The sequence below is a fragment of the Rhinoderma darwinii genome, assembly GCF_050947455.1.
Source record: "Rhinoderma darwinii isolate aRhiDar2 chromosome 2 unlocalized genomic scaffold, aRhiDar2.hap1 SUPER_2_unloc_55, whole genome shotgun sequence".
Lineage (NCBI taxonomy): Eukaryota > Metazoa > Chordata > Amphibia > Anura > Rhinodermatidae > Rhinoderma > Rhinoderma darwinii.
In genome coordinates this window covers 165,400-183,034 of record NW_027461724.1, presented here as the reverse complement: position 1 = coordinate 183,034, position 17,635 = coordinate 165,400, and the positions used below count along the sequence as shown (strand labels likewise).

The window sequence follows — 17,635 nt, the reverse complement described above, 5'->3', positions numbered from 1 at the left end:
TAGATTTTGTTTCACAATCGATTAAAAAGGACTATGGATTAAAGCATTTAACGTCAATGGCCATTCTAAGCTGAATGTGCCTGCTCTCGTCAGAACGCAGAAGTTACATAGCTTAAGTCCTCGCTAGTACCAGTGTGGGAGACTGTCTGGGAATCCGTGGTGCGGTTGAGTTTTTATTATGTCGTTTAGATTTTGTTTCACAATCGATTAAAAAGGACTATGGATTAAAGCCTTTAATGTCAATGGCCATTCTAAGCTGAATGTCCCTGCTCTCGTCAGATCGCAGAAGTTACACAGCTTAAGGCCTCGCTGGTACCAGTGTGGGAGACTGTCTGGGAATGCGTGGTGCGGTTGACTTTTTATTATGTTGTTTAGATTTTGTTTCACAATAGATTAAATAGGACTATGGATTAAGGCTTTTAATGTCAATGGCCATTCTAAGCTGAATGTGCCTGCACTCGTCAGATCGCAGAAGTTACACGGCTTAAGGCCTCGCTAGTACCAGTGTGGGAGACTGTCTGGGAATCCGTGGTGCGGTTGACTTTTTATTATGTCGTTTAGATTTTGTTTCACAATCGATTAAAAAGGACTATGGATTAAAGCATTTAATGTCAATGGCCATTCTAAGCTGAATGTCCCTGCTCTCGTCAGATCGCAGAAGTTACACAGCTTAAGGCCTCGCTAGTACCAGTGTGGGAGACTGTCTGGGAATCCGTGGTGCGGTTGACTTTTTATTATGTCGTTTAGATTTTGTTTCACAATCGATTAAAAAGGACTATGGATTAAAGCATTTAATGTCAATTGCCATTCTAAGCTGAATGTGCCTGCCCTCGTTCGATCGCAGAAGTTACACAGCTTAACGCCTCGCTAGTACCAGTGTGGGAGACTGTCTGGGAATCCGTGGTGCGGTTGACTTTTTATTATGTCGTTTAGATTTTGTTTCACAATAGATTAAATAGGACTATGGATTAAAGCATTTAACGTCAATGGCCATTCTAAGCTGAGTGTGCCTGCTCTCGTCAGATCGCAGAAGTTACACAGCTTAAGTCCTCGCTAGTACCAGTGTGGGAGACTGTCTGGGAATCCGTGGTGCAGTTGACTTTTTATTATGTTGTTTAGATTTTGTTTCACAATGGATTAAATAGGACTATGGATTAAGGCTTTTAATATCAATGGCCATTCTAAGCTGAATGTGCCTGCTCTCGTCAGATCGCAGAAGTTACACAGCTTAACGCCTCGCTAGTACCAGTGTGGGAGACTGTCTGGGAATCCGTGGTGCGGTTGAATTTTTATTATGTCGTTTAGATTTTGTTTCACAATCGATTAAAAAGGACTATGGATTAAAGCATTTAATGTCAATGGCCATTCTAAGCTGAATGTCCCTGCTCTCGTCAGATCGCAGAAGTTACACAGCTTAAGGCCTTGCTAGTACCAGTGTGGGAGACAGTCTGGGAATCCGTGGTGCGGTTGACTTTTTATTATGTCGTTTAGATTTTGTTTCACAATCGATTAAAAAGGACTATGGATTAAAGCATTTAATGTCAATGGCCATTCTAAGCTGAATGTGCCTGCTCTCGTCAGATCGCAGAAGTTACACAGCTTAAGTCCTCGCTAGTACCAGTGTGGGAGACTGTCTGGGAATCCGTGGTGCGGTTAACTTTTTATTATGTCGTTTAGATTTTGTTTCACAATCGATTAAAAAGGACTATGGATTAAAGCATTTAACGTCAATGGCCATTCTAAGCTGAATGTGCCTGCTCTCGTCAGATAGCAGAAATTACACAGCTTAAGGCCTCGCTAGTACCAGTGTGGGAGACTGTCTGGGAATCCGTGGTGCGGTTGACTTTTTATTATGTCGTTTAGATTTTGTTTCACAATAGATTAAATAGGACTATGGATTAAAGAATTTAACGTCAATGGCCATTCTAAGCTGAATGTGCCTGCTCTCGTCAAAACGCAGAAGTTACACAGCTTAAGGCCTCGCTAGTACCAGTGTGGGAGACTGTCTGGGAATCCGTGGTGCGGTTGACTTTTTATTATGTCGTTTAGATTTTGTTTCACAATCGATTAAAAAGGACTATGGATTAAAGCATTTAATGTCAATGGCCATTCTAAGCTGAATGTGCCTGCTCTCGTCAGATCGCAGAAGTTACACAGCTTAAGGCCTCGCTAGTACTAGTGTGGGAGACTGTCTGGGAATCCGTGGTGCGGTTGACTTTTTATTATGTCGTTTAGATTTTGTTTCACAATCGATTAAAAAGGACTATGGATTAAAGCATTTAATGTCAATGGCCATTCTAAGCTGAATGTCCCTGCTCTCGTCAGATCGCAGAAGTTACACAGCTTAAGCCCTCGCTAGTACCAGTGTGGGAGACTGTCTGGGAATCCGTGGTGCTGTTGAATTTTTATTATGTCGTTTAGATTTTGTTTCACAATCGATTAAAAAGGACTATGGATTAAAGCATTTAACGTCAATGGCCATTCTAAGCTGAATGTGCCTGCTCTCGTCAGAACGCAGAAGTTACATAGCTTAAGTCCTCGCTAGTACCAGTGTGGGAGACTGTCTGGGAATCCGTGGTGCGGTTGACTTTTTATTATGTCGTTTAGATTTTGTTTCACAATCGATTAAAAAGGACTATGGATTAAAGCATTTAATGTCAATGGCCATTCTAAGCTGAATGTGCCTGCTCTCGTCAGATCGCAAAAGTTACACAGCTTAAGGCCTCGCTTGTACCAGTGTGGGAGACTGTCTGGGAATCCGTGGTACGGTTGCCTTTTTATTATGTCGTTTAGATTTTGTTTCACAATCGCTTAAAAAGGACTATGGATTAAAGCATTTAATGTCAATGGCCATTCTAAGCTGAATGTGCCTGCTCTCGTCAGATCGCAGAAGTTACACAGCTTAAGGCCTCGCTAGTACCAGTGTGGGAGACTGTCTGGGAATCCGTGGTGCGGTTGCATTTTTATTATGTCGTTTAGATTTTGTTTCACAATCGATTAAATAGGACTATGGATTAAGGCTTTTGATGTCAATGGCCATTCTAAGCTGAATGTGCCTGCTCTCGTCAGATCGCAGAAGTTACACAGCTTAAGGCCTCGCTAGTACCAGTGTGGGAGACTGTCTGGGAATCCGTGGTGCTGTTGACTTTTTATTATGTCGTTTAGATTTTGTTTCACAATCGATTAAAAAGGACTATGGATTAAAGCATGTAATGTCAATGGCCATTCTAAGCTGAATGTGCCTGCTCTCGTCAGATCGCAGAAGTTACACAGCTTAAGGCCTCGCTAGTACCAGTGTGGGAGACTGTCTGGGAATCCGTGGTGCGGTTGACTTTTTATTATGTCGTTTAGATTTTGTTTCACAATCGATTAAAAAGGACTATGGATTAAAGCATTTAACGTCAATGGCCATTCTAAGCTGAATGTGCCTGCTCTCGTCAGAACGCAGAAGTTACATAGCTTAAGTCCTCGCTAGTACCAGTGTGGGAGACTGTCTGGGAATCCGTGGTGCGGTTGAGTTTTTATTATGTCGTTTAGATTTTGTTTCACAATCGATTAAAAAGGACTATGGATTAAAGCCTTTAATGTCAATGGCCATTCTAAGCTGAATGTCCCTGCTCTCGTCAGATCGCAGAAGTTACACAGCTTAAGGCCTCGCTGGTACCAGTGTGGGAGACTGTCTGGGAATGCGTGGTGCGGTTGACTTTTTATTATGTTGTTTAGATTTTGTTTCACAATAGATTAAATAGGACTATGGATTAAGGCTTTTAATGTCAATGGCCATTCTAAGCTGAATGTGCCTGCACTCGTCAGATCGCAGAAGTTACACGGCTTAAGGCCTCGCTAGTACCAGTGTGGGAGACTGTCTGGGAATCCGTGGTGCGGTTGACTTTTTATTATGTCGTTTAGATTTTGTTTCACAATCGATTAAAAAGGACTATGGATTAAAGCATTTAATGTCAATGGCCATTCTAAGCTGAATGTCCCTGCTCTCGTCAGATCGCAGAAGTTACACAGCTTAAGGCCTCGCTAGTACCAGTGTGGGAGACTGTCTGGGAATCCGTGGTGCGGTTGACTTATTATTATGTCGTTTAGATTTTGTTTCACAATCGATTAAAAAGGACTATGGATTAAAGCATTTAATGTCAATTGCCATTCTAAGCTGAATGTGCCTGCCCTCGTTAGATCGCAGAAGTTACACAGCTTAACGCCTCGCTAGTACCAGTGTGGGAGACTGTCTGGGAATCCGTGGTGCGGTTGACTTTTTATTATGTCGTTTAGATTTTGTTTCACAATAGATTAAATAGGACTATGGATTAAAGCATTTAACGTCAATGGCCATTCTAAGCTGAGTGTGCCTGCTCTCGTCAGATCGCAGAAGTTACACAGCTTAAGTCCTCGCTAGTACCAGTGTGGGAGACTGTCTGGGAATCCGTGGTGCAGTTGACTTTTTATTATGTTGTTTAGATTTTGTTTCACAATGGATTAAATAGGACTATGGATTAAGGCTTTTAATATCAATGGCCATTCTAAGCTGAATGTGCCTGCTCTCGTCAGATCGCAGAAGTTACACAGCTTAACGCCTCGCTAGTACCAGTGTGGGAGACTGTCTGGGAATCCGTGGTGCGGTTGAATTTTTATTATGTCGTTTAGATTTTGTTTCACAATCGATTAAAAAGGACTATGGATTAAAGCATTTAATGTCAATGGCCATTCTAAGCTGAATGTCCCTGCTCTCGTCAGATCGCAGAAGTTACACAGCTTAAGGCCTTGCTAGTACCAGTGTGGGAGACAGTCTGGGAATCCGTGGTGTGGTTGACTTTTTATTATGTCGTTTAGATTTTGTTTCACAATCGATTAAAAAGGACTATGGATTAAAGCATTTAATGTCAATGGCCATTCTAAGCTGAATGTGCCTGCTCTCGTCAGATCGCAGAAGTTACACAGCTTAAGTCCTCGCTAGTACCAGTGTGGGAGACTGTCTGGGAATCCGTGGTGCGGTTAACTTTTTATTATGTCGTTTAGATTTTGTTTCACAATCGATTAAAAAGGACTATGGATTAAAGCATTTAACGTCAATGGCCATTCTAAGCTGAATGTGCCTGCTCTCGTCAGATAGCAGAAATTACACAGCTTAAGGCCTCGCTAGTACCAGTGTGGGAGACTGTCTGGGAATCCGTGGTGCGGTTGACTTTTTATTATGTCGTTTAGATTTTGTTTCACAATAGATTAAATAGGACTATGGATTAAAGAATTTAACGTCAATGGCCATTCTAAGCTGAATGTGCCTGCTCTCGTCAAAACGCAGAAGTTACACAGCTTAAGGCCTCGCTAGTACCAGTGTGGGAGACTGTCTGGGAATCCGTGGTGCGGTTGACTTTTTATTATGTCGTTTAGATTTTGTTTCACAATCGATTAAAAAGGACTATGGATTAAAGCATTTAATGTCAATGGCCATTCTAAGCTGAATGTGCCTGCTCTCGTCAGATCGCAGAAGTTACACAGCTTAAGGCCTCGCTAGTACTAGTGTGGGAGACTGTCTGGGAATCCGTGGTGCGGTTGACTTTTTATTATGTCGTTTAGATTTTGTTTCACAATCGATTAAAAAGGACTATGGATTAAAGCATTTAATGTCAATGGCCATTCTAAGCTGAATGTCCCTGCTCTCGTCAGATCGCAGAAGTTACACAGCTTAAGCCCTCGCTAGTACCAGTGTGGGAGACTGTCTGGGAATCCGTGGTGCTGTTGAATTTTTATTATGTCGTTTAGATTTTGTTTCACAATCGATTAAAAAGGACTATGGATTAAAGCATGTAACGTCAATGGCCATTCTAAGCTGAATGTGCCTGCTCTCGTCAGAACGCAGAAGTTACATAGCTTAAGTCCTCGCTAGTACCAGTGTGGGAGACTGTCTGGGAATCCGTGGTGCGGTTGACTTTTTATTATGTCGTTTAGATTTTGTTTCACAATCGATTAAAAAGGACTATGGATTAAAGCATTTAATGTCAATGGCCATTTTAAGCTGAATGTGCCTGCTCTCGTCAGATCGCAAAAGTTACACAGCTTAAGGCCTCGCTTGTACCAGTGTGGGAGACTGTCTGGGAATCCGTGGTACGGTTGCCTTTTTATTATGTCGTTTAGATTTTGTTTCACAATCGCTTAAAAAGGACTATGGATTAAAGCATTTAATGTCAATGGCCATTCTAAGCTGAATGTGCCTGCTCTCGTCAGATCGCAGAAGTTACACAGCTTAAGGCCTCGCTAGTACCAGTGTGGGAGACTGTCTGGGAATCCGTGGTGCGGTTGCATTTTTATTATGTCGTTTAGATTTTGTTTCACAATCGATTAAATAGGACTATGGATTAAGGCTTTTGATGTCAATGGCCATTCTAAGCTGAATGTGCCTGCTCTCGTCAGATCGCAGAAGTTACACAGCTTAAGGCCTCGCTAGTACCAGTGTGGGAGACTGTCTGGGAATCCGTGGTGCGGTTGACTTTTTATTATGTCGTTTAGATTTTGTTTCACAATCGATTAAAAAGGACTATGGATTAAAGCATTTAATGTCAATGGCCATTCTAAGCTGAATGTGCCTGCTCTCGTTAGATCGCAGAAGTTACACAGCTTAACGCCTCGCTAGTACCAGTGTGGGTGACTGTCTGGGAATCCGTGGTGCGGTTGACTTTTTATTATGTCGTTTAGATTTTGTTTCACAATAGATTAAATAGGACTATGGATTAAAGCATTTAATGTCAATGGCCATTCTAAGCTGAATGTGCCTGCTCTCGTCAGATCGCAGAACTTACACAGCTTAAGGCCTCGCTAGTACCAGTGTGGGAGACTGTCTGGGAATCCGTGGTGCGGTTGACTTTTTTTTATGTTGTTTAGATTTTGTTTCACAATAGATTAAATAGGACTATGGATTAAGGCTTTTAATGTCAATGGCCATTCTAAGCTGAATGTGCCTGCTCTCGTCAGATCGCAGAAGTTACACAGCTTAAGGCCTCGCTAGTACCAGTGTGGGAGACTGTCTGGGAATCCGTGGTGCGGTTGACTTTTTATTATGTCGTTTAGATTTTGTTTCACAATAGATTAAATAGGACTATGGATTAAAGCATTTAACGTCAATGGCCATTCTAAGCTGAATGTGCCTGCTCTCGTCCGAACGCAGAAGATACACAGCTTAAGGCCTCGCTAGTACCAGTGTGGGAGACTGTCTGGGAATCTGTGGTGCGGTTGGCTTTTTATGATGTCGTTTAGATTTTGTTTCACAATAGATTAAATAGGACTATGGATTAAAGCATTTAACGTCAATGGCCATTCTAAGCTGAATGTGCCTGCTCTCGTCAGATCGCAGAAGTTACACAGCTTAAGGCCTCGCTAGTACCAGTGTGGGAGACTGTCTGGGAATCCGTGGTGCGGTTGACTTTCTATTATGTCGTTTAGATTTTGTTTCACAATAGATTAAATAGGACTATGGATTAAAGCATTTAATGTCAATGGCCATTCTAAACTGAATGTGCCTGCTCTCGTCAGATTGCAGAAATTACACAGCTTAAGGCCTCGCTAGTACCAGTGTGGGAGACTGTCTGGGAATCCGTGGTGCGGTTGACTTTTTATTATGTCGTTTAGATTTTGTTTCACAATAGATTAAATAGGACTATGGATTAAAGCATTTAACGTCAATGGCCATTCTAAGCTGAATGTGCCTGCTCTCGTCCGAACGCAGAAGATACACAGCTTAAGGCCTCGCTAGTACCAGTGTGGGAGACTGTCTGGGAATCCGTGGTGCGGTTGACTTTTTATGATGTCGTTTAGATTTTGTTTCACAATCAATTAAAAAGGACTATGGATTAAAGCATTTAATGTCAATGGCCATTCTAAGCTGAATGTACCTGCTCTCGTCAGATCGCAGAAGTTACACAGGTTAAGGCCTCGCTAGTACCAGTGTGGGAGACTGTCTGGGAATCTGTGGTGCGGTGGAGTTTTTATTATGTCGTTTAGATTTTGTTTCACAATCGATTAAAAAGGACTATGGATTAAAGCCTTTAATGTCAATGGCCATTCCAAGCTGAATGTCCCTGCTCTCGTCAGATCGCAGAAGTTACACAGCTTAAGGCCTCGCTGGTACCAGTGTGGGAGACTGTCTGGGAATCCGTGGTGCGGTTAACTTTTTATTATGTCGTTTAGATTTTGTTTCACAATCGATTAAAAAGGACTATGGATTAAAGCATTTAATGTCAATGGCCATTCTAAGCTGAATGTGCCTGCTCTCGTCAGATCGCAGAAGTTACACAGCTTAAGGCCTCGCTAGTACCAGTGTGGGAGACTGTCTGGGAATCCGTGGTGCGGTTGACTTTTTATTATGTCGTTTAGATTTTGTTTCACAATAGATTAAATAGGACTATGGATTAAAGCATTTAACGTCAATGGCCATTCTAAGCTGAATGTGCCTGCTCTCATCAGAACGCAGAAGTTACATAGCTTAAGGCCTCGCTAGTACCAGTGTGGGAGACTGTCTGGGAATCCGTGGTGCGGTTGACTTTTTATTATGTCGTTTAGATTTTGTTTCACAATAGATTAAATAGGACTATGGATTAAAGCATTTAAAGTCAATGGCCATTCTAAGATGAATGTGCCTCCTCTCGTCAGAACGCAGAAGTTACACAGCTTAAGGCCTCGCTAGTACCAGTGTGGGAGACTGTCTGGGAATCCGTGGTGCGGTTGAATTTTTATTATGTCGTTTAGATTTTGTTTCACAATCGATTAAAAAGGACTATGGATTAAAGCATTTACTGTCAATGGCCATTCTAAGCTGAATGTCCCTGCTCTCGTCAGATCGCAGAAGTTACACAGCTTAAGGCCTCGCTAGTATCCGTGTGGGAGACTGTCTGGGAATCCGTGGTGCGGTTGACTTTTTATTATGTTGTTTAGATTTTGTTTCACAATAGATTATATAGGACTATGGATTAAGGCTTTTAATGTCAATGGCCATTCTAAGCTGAATGTGCCTGCTCTCGTCAGATCGCAGAAGTTACACAGCTTAAGGCCTCGCTAGTACCAGTGTGGGAGACTGTCTGGGAATCCGTGGTGCGGTTGACTTTTTATTATGTCGTTTAGATTTTGTTTCACAATCGATTAAAAAGGACTATGGATTAAAGCATTTAATGTCAATGGCCATTCTAAGCTGAATGTGCCTGCTCTCGTCAGATCGCAGAAGTTACACAGCTTAAGGCCTCGCTAGTACCAGTGTGGGAGACTGTCTGGGAATCCGTGGTGCGGTTGACTTTTTATTATGTCGTTTAGATTTTGTTTCACAATAGATTAAATAGGACTATGGATTAAAGCATTTAACGTCAATGGCCATTCTAAGCTGAATGTGCCTGTTCTCGTCAGATCGCAGAAGTTACACAGCTTAAGGCCTCGCTAGTACCAGTGTGGGAGACTGTCTGGGAATCCGTGGTGCGGTTGAATTTTTATTATGTCGTTTAGATTTTGTTTCACAATCGATTAAAAAGGACTATGGATTAAAGCATTTAATGTCAATGGCCATTCTAAGCTGAATGTCCCTGCTCTCGTCAGATCGCAGAAGTTACACAGCTTAAGGCCTCGCTAGTACCAGTGTGGGAGACTGTCTTGGAATCCGTGGTGCGGTTGACTTTTTATTATGTCGTTTAGATTTTGTTTCACAATCAATTAAAAAGGACTATGGATTAAAGCATTTAATGTCAATGGCCATTCTAAGCTGAATGTACCTGCTCTCGTCAGATCGCAGAAGTTACACAGCTTAAGGCCTCGCTAGTACCAGTGTGGGAGACTGTCTGGGAATCCGTGGTGCGGTTGCCTTTTTATTATGTCGTTTAGATTTTGTTTCACAATCGATTAAAAAGGACTATGGATTAAAGCATTTATTGTCAATGGCCATTCTAAGCTGAATGTGCCTGCTCTCGTCAGATCGCAGAAGTTACACAGCTTAAGGCCTCGCTTGTACCAGTGTGGGAGACTGTCTGGGAATCCGTGGTGCGGTTGCCTTTTTATTATGTCGTTTAGATTTTGTTTCACAATCGATTAAAAAGGACTATGGATTAAAGCATTTAATGTCAATGGCCATTCTAAGCTGAATGTGCCTGCTCTCGTCAGATCGCAGAAGTTACACAGCTTAAGGCCTCGCTAGTACCAGTGTGGGAGACTGTCTGGGAATCCGTGGTGCGGTTGACTTTTTATTATGTCGTTTAGATTTTGTTTCACAATCGATTAAAAAGGACTATGGATTAAAGCATTTCATGTCAATGGCCATTCTAAGCTGAATGTGCCTGCTCTCGTCAGATCGCAGAAGTTACACAGCTTAAGGCCTCGCTAGTACCAGTGTGGGAGACTGTCTGGGAATCCGTGGTGCGGTTGACTTTTTATTATGTCGTTTAGATTTTGTTTCACAATAGATTAAAAAGGACTATGGATTAAAACATTTGATGTCAATGGCCATTCCAAGCTGAATGTGCCTGCTCTCGTCAGATCGCAGAAGTTACACAGCTTAAGGCCTCGCTAGTACCAGTGTGGGAGACTGTCTGGGAATCCGTGGTGCGGTTAACTTTTTATTATGTCGTTTAGATTATGTTTCACAATAGGTTAAATAGGACTATGGATTAAGGCTTTTAATGTCAATGGCCATTCTAAGCTGAATGTGCCTGCTCTCGTCAGATCGCAGAAGTTACACAGCTTAAGGCCTCGCTAGTACCAGTGTGGGAGACTGTCTGGGAATCCGTGGTGCGGTTAACTTTTTATTATGTCGTTTAGATTTTGTTTCACAATCGATTAAAAAGGACTATGGATTAAAGCATTTAATGTCAATGGCCATTCTAAGCTGAATGTGCCTGCTCTCGTCAGATCGCAGAAGTTACGCAGCTTAAGGCCTCGCTAGTACCAGTGTGGGAGACTGTCTGGGAATCCGTGGTGCGGTTGACTTTTTATTATGTCGTTTAGATTTTGTTTCACAATAGATTAAATAGGACTATGGATTAAAGCATTTAACGTCAATGGCCATTCTAAGCTGAATGTGCCTGCTCTCATCAGAACGCAGAAGTTACATAGCTTAAGGCCTCGCTAGTACCAGTGTGGGAGACTGTCTGGGAATCCGTGGTGCGGTTGACTTTTTATTATGTCGTTTAGATTTTGTTTCACAATAGATTAAATAGGACTATGGATTAAAGCATTTAAGGTCAATGGCCATTCTAAGCTGAATGTGCCTGCTCTCGTCAGAACGCAGAAGTTACACAGCTTAAGGCCTCGCTAGTACCAGTGTGGGAGACTGTCTGGGAATCCGTGGTGCGGTTGAATTTTTATTATGTCGTTTAGATTTTGTTTCACAATCGATTAAAAAGGACTATGGATTAAAGCATTTACTGTCAATGGCCATTCTAAGCTGAATGTCCCTGCTCTCGTCAGATCGCAGAAGTTACACAGCTTAAGGCCTCGCTAGTACCAGTGTGGGAGACTGTCTGGGAATCCGTGGTGCGGTTGACTTTTTATTATGTCGTTTAGATTTTGTTTCACAATAGATTATATAGGACTATGGATTAAGGCTTTTAATGTCAATGGCCATTCTAAGCTGAATGTGCCTGCTCTCGTCAGATCGCAGAAGTTACACAGCTTAAGGCCTCGCTAGTACCAGTGTGGGAGACTGTCTGGGAATCCGTGGTGCGGTTGACTTTTTATTATGTCGTTTAGATTTTGTTTCACAATCGATTAAAAAGGACTATGGATTAAAGCATTTAACGTCAATGGCCATTCTAAGCTGAATGTGCCTGCTCTCGTTAGATCGCAGAAGTTACACAGCTTAACGCCTCGCTAGTACCAGTGTGGGAGACTGTCTGGGAATCCGTGGTGCGGTTGACTTTTTATTATGTCGTTTAGATTTTGTTTCACAATAGATTAAATAGGACTATGGATTAAAGCATTTAACGTCAATGGCCATTCTAAGCTGAATGTGCCTGTTCTCGTCAGATCGCAGAAGTTACACAGCTTAAGGCCTCGCTAGTACCAGTGTGGGAGACTGTCTGGGAATCCGTGGTGCGGTTGAATTTTTATTATGTCGTTTAGATTTTGTTTCACAATCGATTAAAAAGGACTATGGATTAAAGCATTTAATGTCAATGGCCATTCTAAGCTGAATGTCCCTGCTCTCGTCAGATTGCAGAAGTTACACAGCTTAAGGCCTTGCTAGTACCAGTGTGGGAGACTGTCTTGGAATCCGTGGTGCGGTTGACTTTTTATTATGTCGTTTAGATTTTGTTTCACAATCAATTAAAAAGGACTATGGATTAAAGCATTTAATGTCAATGGCCATTCTAAGCTGAATGTACCTGCTCTCGTCAGATCGCAGAAGTTACACAGCTTAAGGCCTCGCTAGTACCAGTGTGGGAGACTGTCTGGGAATCCGTGGTGCGGTTGCCTTTTTATTATGTCGTTTAGATTTTGTTTCACAATCGATTAAAAAGGACTATGGATTAAAGCATTTATTGTCAATGGCCATTCTAAGCTGAATGTGCCTGCTCTCGTCAGATCGCAGAAGTTACACAGCTTAAGGCCTCGCTTGTACCAGTGTGGGAGACTGTCTGGGAATCCGTGGTGCGGTTGCCTTTTTATTATGTCGTTTAGATTTTGTTTCACAATCGATTAAAAAGGACTATGGATTAAAGCATTTAATGTCAATGGCCATTCTAAGCTGAATGTGCCTGCTCTCGTCAGATCGCAGAAGTTACACAGCTTAAGGCCTCGCTAGTACCAGTGTGGGAGACTGTCTGGGAATCCGTGGTGCGGTTGACTTTTTATTATGTCGTTTAGATTTTGTTTCACAATCGATTAAAAAGGACTATGGATTAAAGCATTTCATGTCAATGGCCATTCTAAGCTGAATGTGCCTGCTCTCGTCAGATCGCAGAAGTTACACAGCTTAAGGCCTCGCTAGTACCAGTGTGGGAGACTGTCTGGGAATCCGTGGTGCGGTTGACTTTTTATTATGTCGTTTAGATTTTGTTTCACAATAGATTAAAAAGGACTATGGATTAAAACATTTGATGTCAATGGCCATTCCAAGCTGAATGTGCCTGCTCTCGTCAGATCGCAGAAGTTACACAGCTTAAGGCCTCGCTAGTACCAGTGTGGGAGACTGTCTGGGAATCCGTGGTGCGGTTAACTTTTTATTATGTCGTTTAGATTATGTTTCACAATAGGTTAAATAGGACTATGGATTAAGGCTTTTAATGTCAATGGCCATTCTAAGCTGAATGTGCCTGCTCTCGTCAGATCGCAGAAGTTACACAGCTTAAGGCCTCGCTAGTACCAGTGTGGGAGACTGTCTGGGAATCCGTGGTGCGGTTGACTTTTTATTATGTCGTTTAGATTTTGTTTCACAATCGATTAAAAAGGACTATGGATTAAAGCATTTAATGTCAATGGCCATTCTAAGCTGAATGTGCCTACTCTCGTCAGATCGCAGAAGTTACACAGCTTAAGGCCTCGCTAGTACCAGTGTAGGAGTCTGTCTGGAAATCCGTGGTGTGGTTGAATTTTTATTATGTCGTTTAGATTTTGTTTCACAATCGATTAAAAAGGACTATGGATTAAAGCATTTAATGTCAATGGCCATTCTAAGCTGAATGTCCCTGCTCTCGTCAGATTGCAGAAGTTACACAGCTTAAGGCCTCGCTAGTACCAGTGTGGGAGACTGTCTGGGAATCCGTTTTGCGGTTGACTTTTTATTATGTCGTTTAGATTTTGTTTCACAATCAATTAAAAAGGACTATGGATTAAAGCATTTAATGTCAATGGCCATTCTAAGCTGAATGTGCCTGCTCTCGTCAGATCGCAGAAGTTACACAGCTTAAGGCCTCGCTAGCAGGGCTGCCATCAGGAATTTCAGGGCCCCCTACAGCTAAATTTTTTGGGCCCCCCTACCGTGGCACCGCCTGTTAACGGTACTCCGTCCAGCACTATATCATGGTACCCAGGGCGGCCATCAGGGGGGGTATTAGGGGTACTGATGTGAGAGGCCCGGCCAAACCTAATTGAAAGGGGGGCCCGGCAAACTGCCGCGACTTGCCTTTGGTAGAAAAAAAACAGGCCCCTGCAATGGGGCCCGTTTTTTTCACCAAAAGAATGTTGTGAGCTGCGGGCCCCCCTTTCAATTAGGTTTGGCCGGGCCTCTCACATCAGTACCCATAATACCCCCCCTGATGGCGGCCCTGGGTAGCATGGGGGTCGTCATGGGGCCGTCAAACACCGCCGCCCGTGCGACCGATCGCGCGCACCCGCAAACTCCTGCGCATGGGCACCCGCGACCGCCTGGAACTGCGCACCGAATTTTGAGGCAGATATTGACCTGCCCACACTATCTTGCCGCGTTTTTTTGCTGCGTTTTTTGCCCGCTGCGATTGAGGACAGCAGACAAAAAACGCAGGGAAAAATGCATTTTCTGCCTCCCATTGATTTCGATGGCAGGTCAGAGGCAGAACCGCGGCAAGAAAGGACGTGCTGCTTTTTCTTTTTTCCGCGACTGGCTCCCATTGATTTCAGATTAAATCAATGGGAGGCGGTTTTGGAAGTTTTTTGGTGCTGATTCTGACGCAGTGTCCGAGTCAATATCAAGGCCCAAAAACTCTGTGAACTGGGCCTTATTGTTAGGGCTTATTCAGACGAACGTGTAATACGTCCGTGCAACGCGCGTGATTTTCACACGGACCTATGTTACTCTATGGGGCCATGCAGACTGTCCGTGATTTTCACGCAGCGTGTGTCCGCTTTGTAAAACTCACGACATGTCCTATATTTGTGCATTGTTCGCGCATCACGCACCCATTGAAGTCAATGGGTGCGTGAAAATCACGCCCAGCACTTCCGCAGCCGTATAAACTATGAATGAAAACAGAAAAGCACCGCGTGCTACAAACATACAAACAGAGTGTCATAATGATGGCGCGAAAATCACGCAGCCGCGCATCATACGCTGCTGCCACACGGAGCTGTTATGGACCTTTTGCATGCGCAAAACGCCATGTTTTTGCGCGCGCAAATAGCACACGCTCGTGTGAATCCGGCCTTAGGGTAGGAACACACTAGGCATGAACACTGCGGATTTTATGCAACACATTTTATTGTGGATAATCCGCAGAGTATTACAGTCGCAGCAGAGTGGATGAGATATGAACAAATCTCATCCACACTCTGCAAAAAAAATTGACCTGCAGTGTGACTTTTGGCTTTTTAAGCCGCAGCGTGTCAATGTATTCTGTGGAATCGCTGCTCCTCTGTTGTGGAAATGCTGCGGTTCTGCCGCAAAAATCACACATGAGAAAAAATAAAAAGGCACTTTTTTAAATTTATAAAAAAGTTTAGACTTGCCCCGGCCGTAGTCCTGGTGACGCGATCCTCTATTCTTAGCGCAGCTCGGCCTCCTGTCATGACTTTTCATCCCATGTGACCGCTGCAGCGGTCACATGGTCTACAGCGTCATCCCAGGAGGCGGGGCTACGTTCAGAAGAGAGAAATGCGTCACCAGGACTACGGCCGGGGCAAGTCTAAACTTTTTTTTCCCTGCAGGATTCCCGCAGCGGACACGCCTCACGAAACCTGCGCCACTATTTGGTGCGGTTTTGCTGGCAGAATTCCCTGCGGCTACCGGGGCGGATAAGCTGTGTAGTTTTACTCAGCATATCCGCCTAGTGTGTCCCTTATGATGTCGCTCCTGGAGCTGCTGCCGGTCTCTAAATAGGCAGTTGGTTCAGTAGAATTTGGAATTATTTTTTTTTGTGAACCAGCTTAAAAAAATACAAAACTTTTGTGTTAGGGCCTGTTCACATCACCGTTCGCTTCCGCTCCGGGGTTCCATCTGAGGTTTCCGTCGGGTGAACCCCGCAACGGAAAGTGAAAGTGACAGCACAGCTTCCGTCACAATTAGCGCAGTCGACTGCACTATTGATTCCGTCCGAAAACCAGCCGGAATGGTGACGAACGGAAACCATTAGCGATGTTTCCGTCACCATTGAGATCAATGGTGACTGAAACGGAAGCTGTGCAGTCACTTTCACTTACCGTTGCGGTGTTCACCCGACAGAAACCTCAGATGGAACCCCGGAGCGGAAGCGAACGGTGATGTGAACAGGCCCTAACACAAAAGTTTTGTATTTTTTTAAGCTGGTTCACAAAAAAAAATAATTCCAAATTTTACTGGACCAACTGCCTATTTAGAGACCGGCAGCAGCTCCAGGAGCTGCGCTAAGAATAGAAGATCGCGTCACCAGGACTACGGCCGGGGTAAGTATAAACTTTTTTATCAATTTAAAAAAGTGCCTTTTTTTTTTCTCTTTTGTGATTTTTGCGGCAGAACCGCAGCATTTCCGCACCAGACGAGTGGCGATTCTGCAGCATAAATTGACATGCTGCGGCCTAAAAAGCCACACTGCAGGTCCATTATTTTTGCAGCGTGTGGATGAGATTTGTTCAAATCTCATCCACTCGGCTGTGACTGTGATACGCTGAGGATTTTCCACAATAAAATGTGTTGCATAAAATCTGCAGTGTTCATGCCTAGTGTGTTCCTACCCTAAGGCCGGATTTACACGAGCGTGTGATTTTTGCGTGCGCAAAAAACGTGGCGTTTTGCGCATGCAAAAGGTCCATAACAGCTCCGTGTGGCAGCAGCGTATGATGCGTGGCTGCGTGATTTTCGCGCAGCCGCCATCATTATGACACTCTGTTTGGATGTTTGTAGCACGCGGTGCTTTTCTGTTTTCATTCATAGTTTATACGGCTGCGGGAGTGCTTCCATGTGCTGGGCGTGACTTTCACGCACCCATTGACTTCAATGGGTGCGTGATGCGCGAACAATGCACAAATATTGGACATGTCGTGAGTTTTACGCAGCGGACACACGCTGCGTGAAAATCACTGGCAGTCCGCACGGCCCCATAGACTAACATAGGTCCGTGCGAGGCGCGTGAAAATCACACACGTTGTACGGACGTATTACACGTTCGTCTGAATAAGCCCTAACAATAAGGCCCAGTTCACAGAGTTTTTGGGCCTTGATATTGACTCGGACACTGCGCCAGAATCAGCACCAAAAAACTTCCAAAACCGCCTCCCATTGATTTAATCTGAAATCAATGGGAGCCAGTCGCGGAAAAAAGAAAAAGCAGCACGTCCTTTCTTGCCGCGGTTCTGCCTCTGACCTGCCATCGAAATCAATGGGAGGCAGAAAATGCATTTTTCGCTGCCTTTTTTGTCTGCTGTCCTCAATCGCCGCGGGCAAAAAACGCAGCAAAAAACGCGGCAAGATAGTGTGGGCAGGTCAAAATCTGCCTCAAAATTCTTTAAGGAATTTTGAGGCAGATTTTTTTGGCCTGCAAAAATACTCTGTGTGAACAGGGCCATACATAAACAGCACTTTCAGACACTTTACTCACTGTGTCAGAAGAGCTGCTCCCTCTCCAGTCCTCGTCAGGCGATGTCTTCGGTCCAGATGTCGTCCTTCACCTCCAGGCTCCAGAAAATTGCGGGGATCGAAGAACTCCTGCCGTCGCGCAAGAACTGGACTCCTCCCCCTCTCCTTACGCAGCTACGCTCTGGAGGAGGAGAAGAAGGA

General features: G+C 43.8%; 70 pseudogenes; all 70 read left to right on the top strand.

The window, feature by feature from the left end:
* Nucleotides 1–52: 52 nt before the first annotated feature.
* LOC142679030 (5S ribosomal RNA) lies at nucleotides 53–171 on the top strand (annotated as a pseudogene).
* A 67-nt stretch (nucleotides 172–238) lies between these two features.
* LOC142678335 (5S ribosomal RNA) lies at nucleotides 239–357 on the top strand (annotated as a pseudogene).
* Nucleotides 358–424: 67 nt separating this feature from the next.
* Nucleotides 425–543, top strand: LOC142678214 (5S ribosomal RNA; annotated as a pseudogene).
* Nucleotides 544–610: 67 nt separating this feature from the next.
* On the top strand, nucleotides 611–729 carry LOC142679911 (5S ribosomal RNA; annotated as a pseudogene).
* A 67-nt stretch (nucleotides 730–796) lies between these two features.
* On the top strand, nucleotides 797–915 carry LOC142679092 (5S ribosomal RNA; annotated as a pseudogene).
* A 67-nt stretch (nucleotides 916–982) lies between these two features.
* On the top strand, nucleotides 983–1,101 carry LOC142678581 (5S ribosomal RNA; annotated as a pseudogene).
* Nucleotides 1,102–1,168: 67 nt separating this feature from the next.
* On the top strand, nucleotides 1,169–1,287 carry LOC142679076 (5S ribosomal RNA; annotated as a pseudogene).
* Nucleotides 1,288–1,354: 67 nt separating this feature from the next.
* LOC142678697 (5S ribosomal RNA) lies at nucleotides 1,355–1,473 on the top strand (annotated as a pseudogene).
* A 67-nt stretch (nucleotides 1,474–1,540) lies between these two features.
* LOC142678801 (5S ribosomal RNA) lies at nucleotides 1,541–1,659 on the top strand (annotated as a pseudogene).
* A 67-nt stretch (nucleotides 1,660–1,726) lies between these two features.
* Nucleotides 1,727–1,845, top strand: LOC142678143 (5S ribosomal RNA; annotated as a pseudogene).
* Nucleotides 1,846–1,912: 67 nt separating this feature from the next.
* LOC142678078 (5S ribosomal RNA) lies at nucleotides 1,913–2,031 on the top strand (annotated as a pseudogene).
* Nucleotides 2,032–2,098: 67 nt separating this feature from the next.
* On the top strand, nucleotides 2,099–2,217 carry LOC142677726 (5S ribosomal RNA; annotated as a pseudogene).
* Nucleotides 2,218–2,284: 67 nt separating this feature from the next.
* Nucleotides 2,285–2,403, top strand: LOC142678453 (5S ribosomal RNA; annotated as a pseudogene).
* Nucleotides 2,404–2,470: 67 nt separating this feature from the next.
* Nucleotides 2,471–2,589, top strand: LOC142678420 (5S ribosomal RNA; annotated as a pseudogene).
* A 67-nt stretch (nucleotides 2,590–2,656) lies between these two features.
* LOC142679239 (5S ribosomal RNA) lies at nucleotides 2,657–2,775 on the top strand (annotated as a pseudogene).
* A 67-nt stretch (nucleotides 2,776–2,842) lies between these two features.
* LOC142678555 (5S ribosomal RNA) lies at nucleotides 2,843–2,961 on the top strand (annotated as a pseudogene).
* A 67-nt stretch (nucleotides 2,962–3,028) lies between these two features.
* On the top strand, nucleotides 3,029–3,147 carry LOC142678928 (5S ribosomal RNA; annotated as a pseudogene).
* A 67-nt stretch (nucleotides 3,148–3,214) lies between these two features.
* Nucleotides 3,215–3,333, top strand: LOC142679094 (5S ribosomal RNA; annotated as a pseudogene).
* Nucleotides 3,334–3,400: 67 nt separating this feature from the next.
* LOC142679029 (5S ribosomal RNA) lies at nucleotides 3,401–3,519 on the top strand (annotated as a pseudogene).
* Nucleotides 3,520–3,586: 67 nt separating this feature from the next.
* LOC142678334 (5S ribosomal RNA) lies at nucleotides 3,587–3,705 on the top strand (annotated as a pseudogene).
* Nucleotides 3,706–3,772: 67 nt separating this feature from the next.
* Nucleotides 3,773–3,891, top strand: LOC142678213 (5S ribosomal RNA; annotated as a pseudogene).
* A 67-nt stretch (nucleotides 3,892–3,958) lies between these two features.
* LOC142679910 (5S ribosomal RNA) lies at nucleotides 3,959–4,077 on the top strand (annotated as a pseudogene).
* A 67-nt stretch (nucleotides 4,078–4,144) lies between these two features.
* On the top strand, nucleotides 4,145–4,263 carry LOC142679178 (5S ribosomal RNA; annotated as a pseudogene).
* A 67-nt stretch (nucleotides 4,264–4,330) lies between these two features.
* LOC142678580 (5S ribosomal RNA) lies at nucleotides 4,331–4,449 on the top strand (annotated as a pseudogene).
* Nucleotides 4,450–4,516: 67 nt separating this feature from the next.
* LOC142679074 (5S ribosomal RNA) lies at nucleotides 4,517–4,635 on the top strand (annotated as a pseudogene).
* A 67-nt stretch (nucleotides 4,636–4,702) lies between these two features.
* LOC142679000 (5S ribosomal RNA) lies at nucleotides 4,703–4,821 on the top strand (annotated as a pseudogene).
* Nucleotides 4,822–4,888: 67 nt separating this feature from the next.
* On the top strand, nucleotides 4,889–5,007 carry LOC142678802 (5S ribosomal RNA; annotated as a pseudogene).
* A 67-nt stretch (nucleotides 5,008–5,074) lies between these two features.
* LOC142678141 (5S ribosomal RNA) lies at nucleotides 5,075–5,193 on the top strand (annotated as a pseudogene).
* Nucleotides 5,194–5,260: 67 nt separating this feature from the next.
* On the top strand, nucleotides 5,261–5,379 carry LOC142678077 (5S ribosomal RNA; annotated as a pseudogene).
* Nucleotides 5,380–5,446: 67 nt separating this feature from the next.
* On the top strand, nucleotides 5,447–5,565 carry LOC142677713 (5S ribosomal RNA; annotated as a pseudogene).
* Nucleotides 5,566–5,632: 67 nt separating this feature from the next.
* LOC142678452 (5S ribosomal RNA) lies at nucleotides 5,633–5,751 on the top strand (annotated as a pseudogene).
* Nucleotides 5,752–5,818: 67 nt separating this feature from the next.
* On the top strand, nucleotides 5,819–5,937 carry LOC142678419 (5S ribosomal RNA; annotated as a pseudogene).
* Nucleotides 5,938–6,190: 253 nt separating this feature from the next.
* On the top strand, nucleotides 6,191–6,309 carry LOC142678556 (5S ribosomal RNA; annotated as a pseudogene).
* Nucleotides 6,310–6,376: 67 nt separating this feature from the next.
* On the top strand, nucleotides 6,377–6,495 carry LOC142679082 (5S ribosomal RNA; annotated as a pseudogene).
* A 67-nt stretch (nucleotides 6,496–6,562) lies between these two features.
* Nucleotides 6,563–6,681, top strand: LOC142678629 (5S ribosomal RNA; annotated as a pseudogene).
* A 67-nt stretch (nucleotides 6,682–6,748) lies between these two features.
* Nucleotides 6,749–6,867, top strand: LOC142677922 (5S ribosomal RNA; annotated as a pseudogene).
* Nucleotides 6,868–6,934: 67 nt separating this feature from the next.
* Nucleotides 6,935–7,053, top strand: LOC142679070 (5S ribosomal RNA; annotated as a pseudogene).
* A 67-nt stretch (nucleotides 7,054–7,120) lies between these two features.
* On the top strand, nucleotides 7,121–7,239 carry LOC142678187 (5S ribosomal RNA; annotated as a pseudogene).
* Nucleotides 7,240–7,306: 67 nt separating this feature from the next.
* On the top strand, nucleotides 7,307–7,425 carry LOC142679058 (5S ribosomal RNA; annotated as a pseudogene).
* A 67-nt stretch (nucleotides 7,426–7,492) lies between these two features.
* LOC142678657 (5S ribosomal RNA) lies at nucleotides 7,493–7,611 on the top strand (annotated as a pseudogene).
* Nucleotides 7,612–7,678: 67 nt separating this feature from the next.
* Nucleotides 7,679–7,797, top strand: LOC142679976 (5S ribosomal RNA; annotated as a pseudogene).
* Nucleotides 7,798–7,864: 67 nt separating this feature from the next.
* On the top strand, nucleotides 7,865–7,983 carry LOC142679100 (5S ribosomal RNA; annotated as a pseudogene).
* A 67-nt stretch (nucleotides 7,984–8,050) lies between these two features.
* LOC142679228 (5S ribosomal RNA) lies at nucleotides 8,051–8,169 on the top strand (annotated as a pseudogene).
* A 67-nt stretch (nucleotides 8,170–8,236) lies between these two features.
* LOC142679046 (5S ribosomal RNA) lies at nucleotides 8,237–8,355 on the top strand (annotated as a pseudogene).
* Nucleotides 8,356–8,422: 67 nt separating this feature from the next.
* On the top strand, nucleotides 8,423–8,541 carry LOC142679777 (5S ribosomal RNA; annotated as a pseudogene).
* Nucleotides 8,542–8,794: 253 nt separating this feature from the next.
* On the top strand, nucleotides 8,795–8,913 carry LOC142678548 (5S ribosomal RNA; annotated as a pseudogene).
* Nucleotides 8,914–8,980: 67 nt separating this feature from the next.
* On the top strand, nucleotides 8,981–9,099 carry LOC142678171 (5S ribosomal RNA; annotated as a pseudogene).
* A 67-nt stretch (nucleotides 9,100–9,166) lies between these two features.
* On the top strand, nucleotides 9,167–9,285 carry LOC142678157 (5S ribosomal RNA; annotated as a pseudogene).
* Nucleotides 9,286–9,352: 67 nt separating this feature from the next.
* Nucleotides 9,353–9,471, top strand: LOC142678427 (5S ribosomal RNA; annotated as a pseudogene).
* A 67-nt stretch (nucleotides 9,472–9,538) lies between these two features.
* Nucleotides 9,539–9,657, top strand: LOC142678180 (5S ribosomal RNA; annotated as a pseudogene).
* A 67-nt stretch (nucleotides 9,658–9,724) lies between these two features.
* LOC142679811 (5S ribosomal RNA) lies at nucleotides 9,725–9,843 on the top strand (annotated as a pseudogene).
* A 67-nt stretch (nucleotides 9,844–9,910) lies between these two features.
* Nucleotides 9,911–10,029, top strand: LOC142678354 (5S ribosomal RNA; annotated as a pseudogene).
* A 67-nt stretch (nucleotides 10,030–10,096) lies between these two features.
* Nucleotides 10,097–10,215, top strand: LOC142678145 (5S ribosomal RNA; annotated as a pseudogene).
* Nucleotides 10,216–10,282: 67 nt separating this feature from the next.
* LOC142678133 (5S ribosomal RNA) lies at nucleotides 10,283–10,401 on the top strand (annotated as a pseudogene).
* A 67-nt stretch (nucleotides 10,402–10,468) lies between these two features.
* LOC142678640 (5S ribosomal RNA) lies at nucleotides 10,469–10,587 on the top strand (annotated as a pseudogene).
* A 67-nt stretch (nucleotides 10,588–10,654) lies between these two features.
* Nucleotides 10,655–10,773, top strand: LOC142677963 (5S ribosomal RNA; annotated as a pseudogene).
* Nucleotides 10,774–10,840: 67 nt separating this feature from the next.
* LOC142679758 (5S ribosomal RNA) lies at nucleotides 10,841–10,959 on the top strand (annotated as a pseudogene).
* A 67-nt stretch (nucleotides 10,960–11,026) lies between these two features.
* Nucleotides 11,027–11,145, top strand: LOC142679776 (5S ribosomal RNA; annotated as a pseudogene).
* A 67-nt stretch (nucleotides 11,146–11,212) lies between these two features.
* Nucleotides 11,213–11,331, top strand: LOC142677734 (5S ribosomal RNA; annotated as a pseudogene).
* A 67-nt stretch (nucleotides 11,332–11,398) lies between these two features.
* LOC142679909 (5S ribosomal RNA) lies at nucleotides 11,399–11,517 on the top strand (annotated as a pseudogene).
* Nucleotides 11,518–11,584: 67 nt separating this feature from the next.
* On the top strand, nucleotides 11,585–11,703 carry LOC142679034 (5S ribosomal RNA; annotated as a pseudogene).
* A 67-nt stretch (nucleotides 11,704–11,770) lies between these two features.
* Nucleotides 11,771–11,889, top strand: LOC142678780 (5S ribosomal RNA; annotated as a pseudogene).
* A 67-nt stretch (nucleotides 11,890–11,956) lies between these two features.
* On the top strand, nucleotides 11,957–12,075 carry LOC142678428 (5S ribosomal RNA; annotated as a pseudogene).
* Nucleotides 12,076–12,142: 67 nt separating this feature from the next.
* On the top strand, nucleotides 12,143–12,261 carry LOC142679088 (5S ribosomal RNA; annotated as a pseudogene).
* Nucleotides 12,262–12,328: 67 nt separating this feature from the next.
* On the top strand, nucleotides 12,329–12,447 carry LOC142679812 (5S ribosomal RNA; annotated as a pseudogene).
* A 67-nt stretch (nucleotides 12,448–12,514) lies between these two features.
* LOC142678357 (5S ribosomal RNA) lies at nucleotides 12,515–12,633 on the top strand (annotated as a pseudogene).
* A 67-nt stretch (nucleotides 12,634–12,700) lies between these two features.
* Nucleotides 12,701–12,819, top strand: LOC142679022 (5S ribosomal RNA; annotated as a pseudogene).
* A 67-nt stretch (nucleotides 12,820–12,886) lies between these two features.
* Nucleotides 12,887–13,005, top strand: LOC142679010 (5S ribosomal RNA; annotated as a pseudogene).
* A 67-nt stretch (nucleotides 13,006–13,072) lies between these two features.
* On the top strand, nucleotides 13,073–13,191 carry LOC142678638 (5S ribosomal RNA; annotated as a pseudogene).
* Nucleotides 13,192–13,258: 67 nt separating this feature from the next.
* On the top strand, nucleotides 13,259–13,377 carry LOC142678996 (5S ribosomal RNA; annotated as a pseudogene).
* The last annotated feature ends 4,258 nt before the right edge of the window (nucleotides 13,378–17,635 follow it).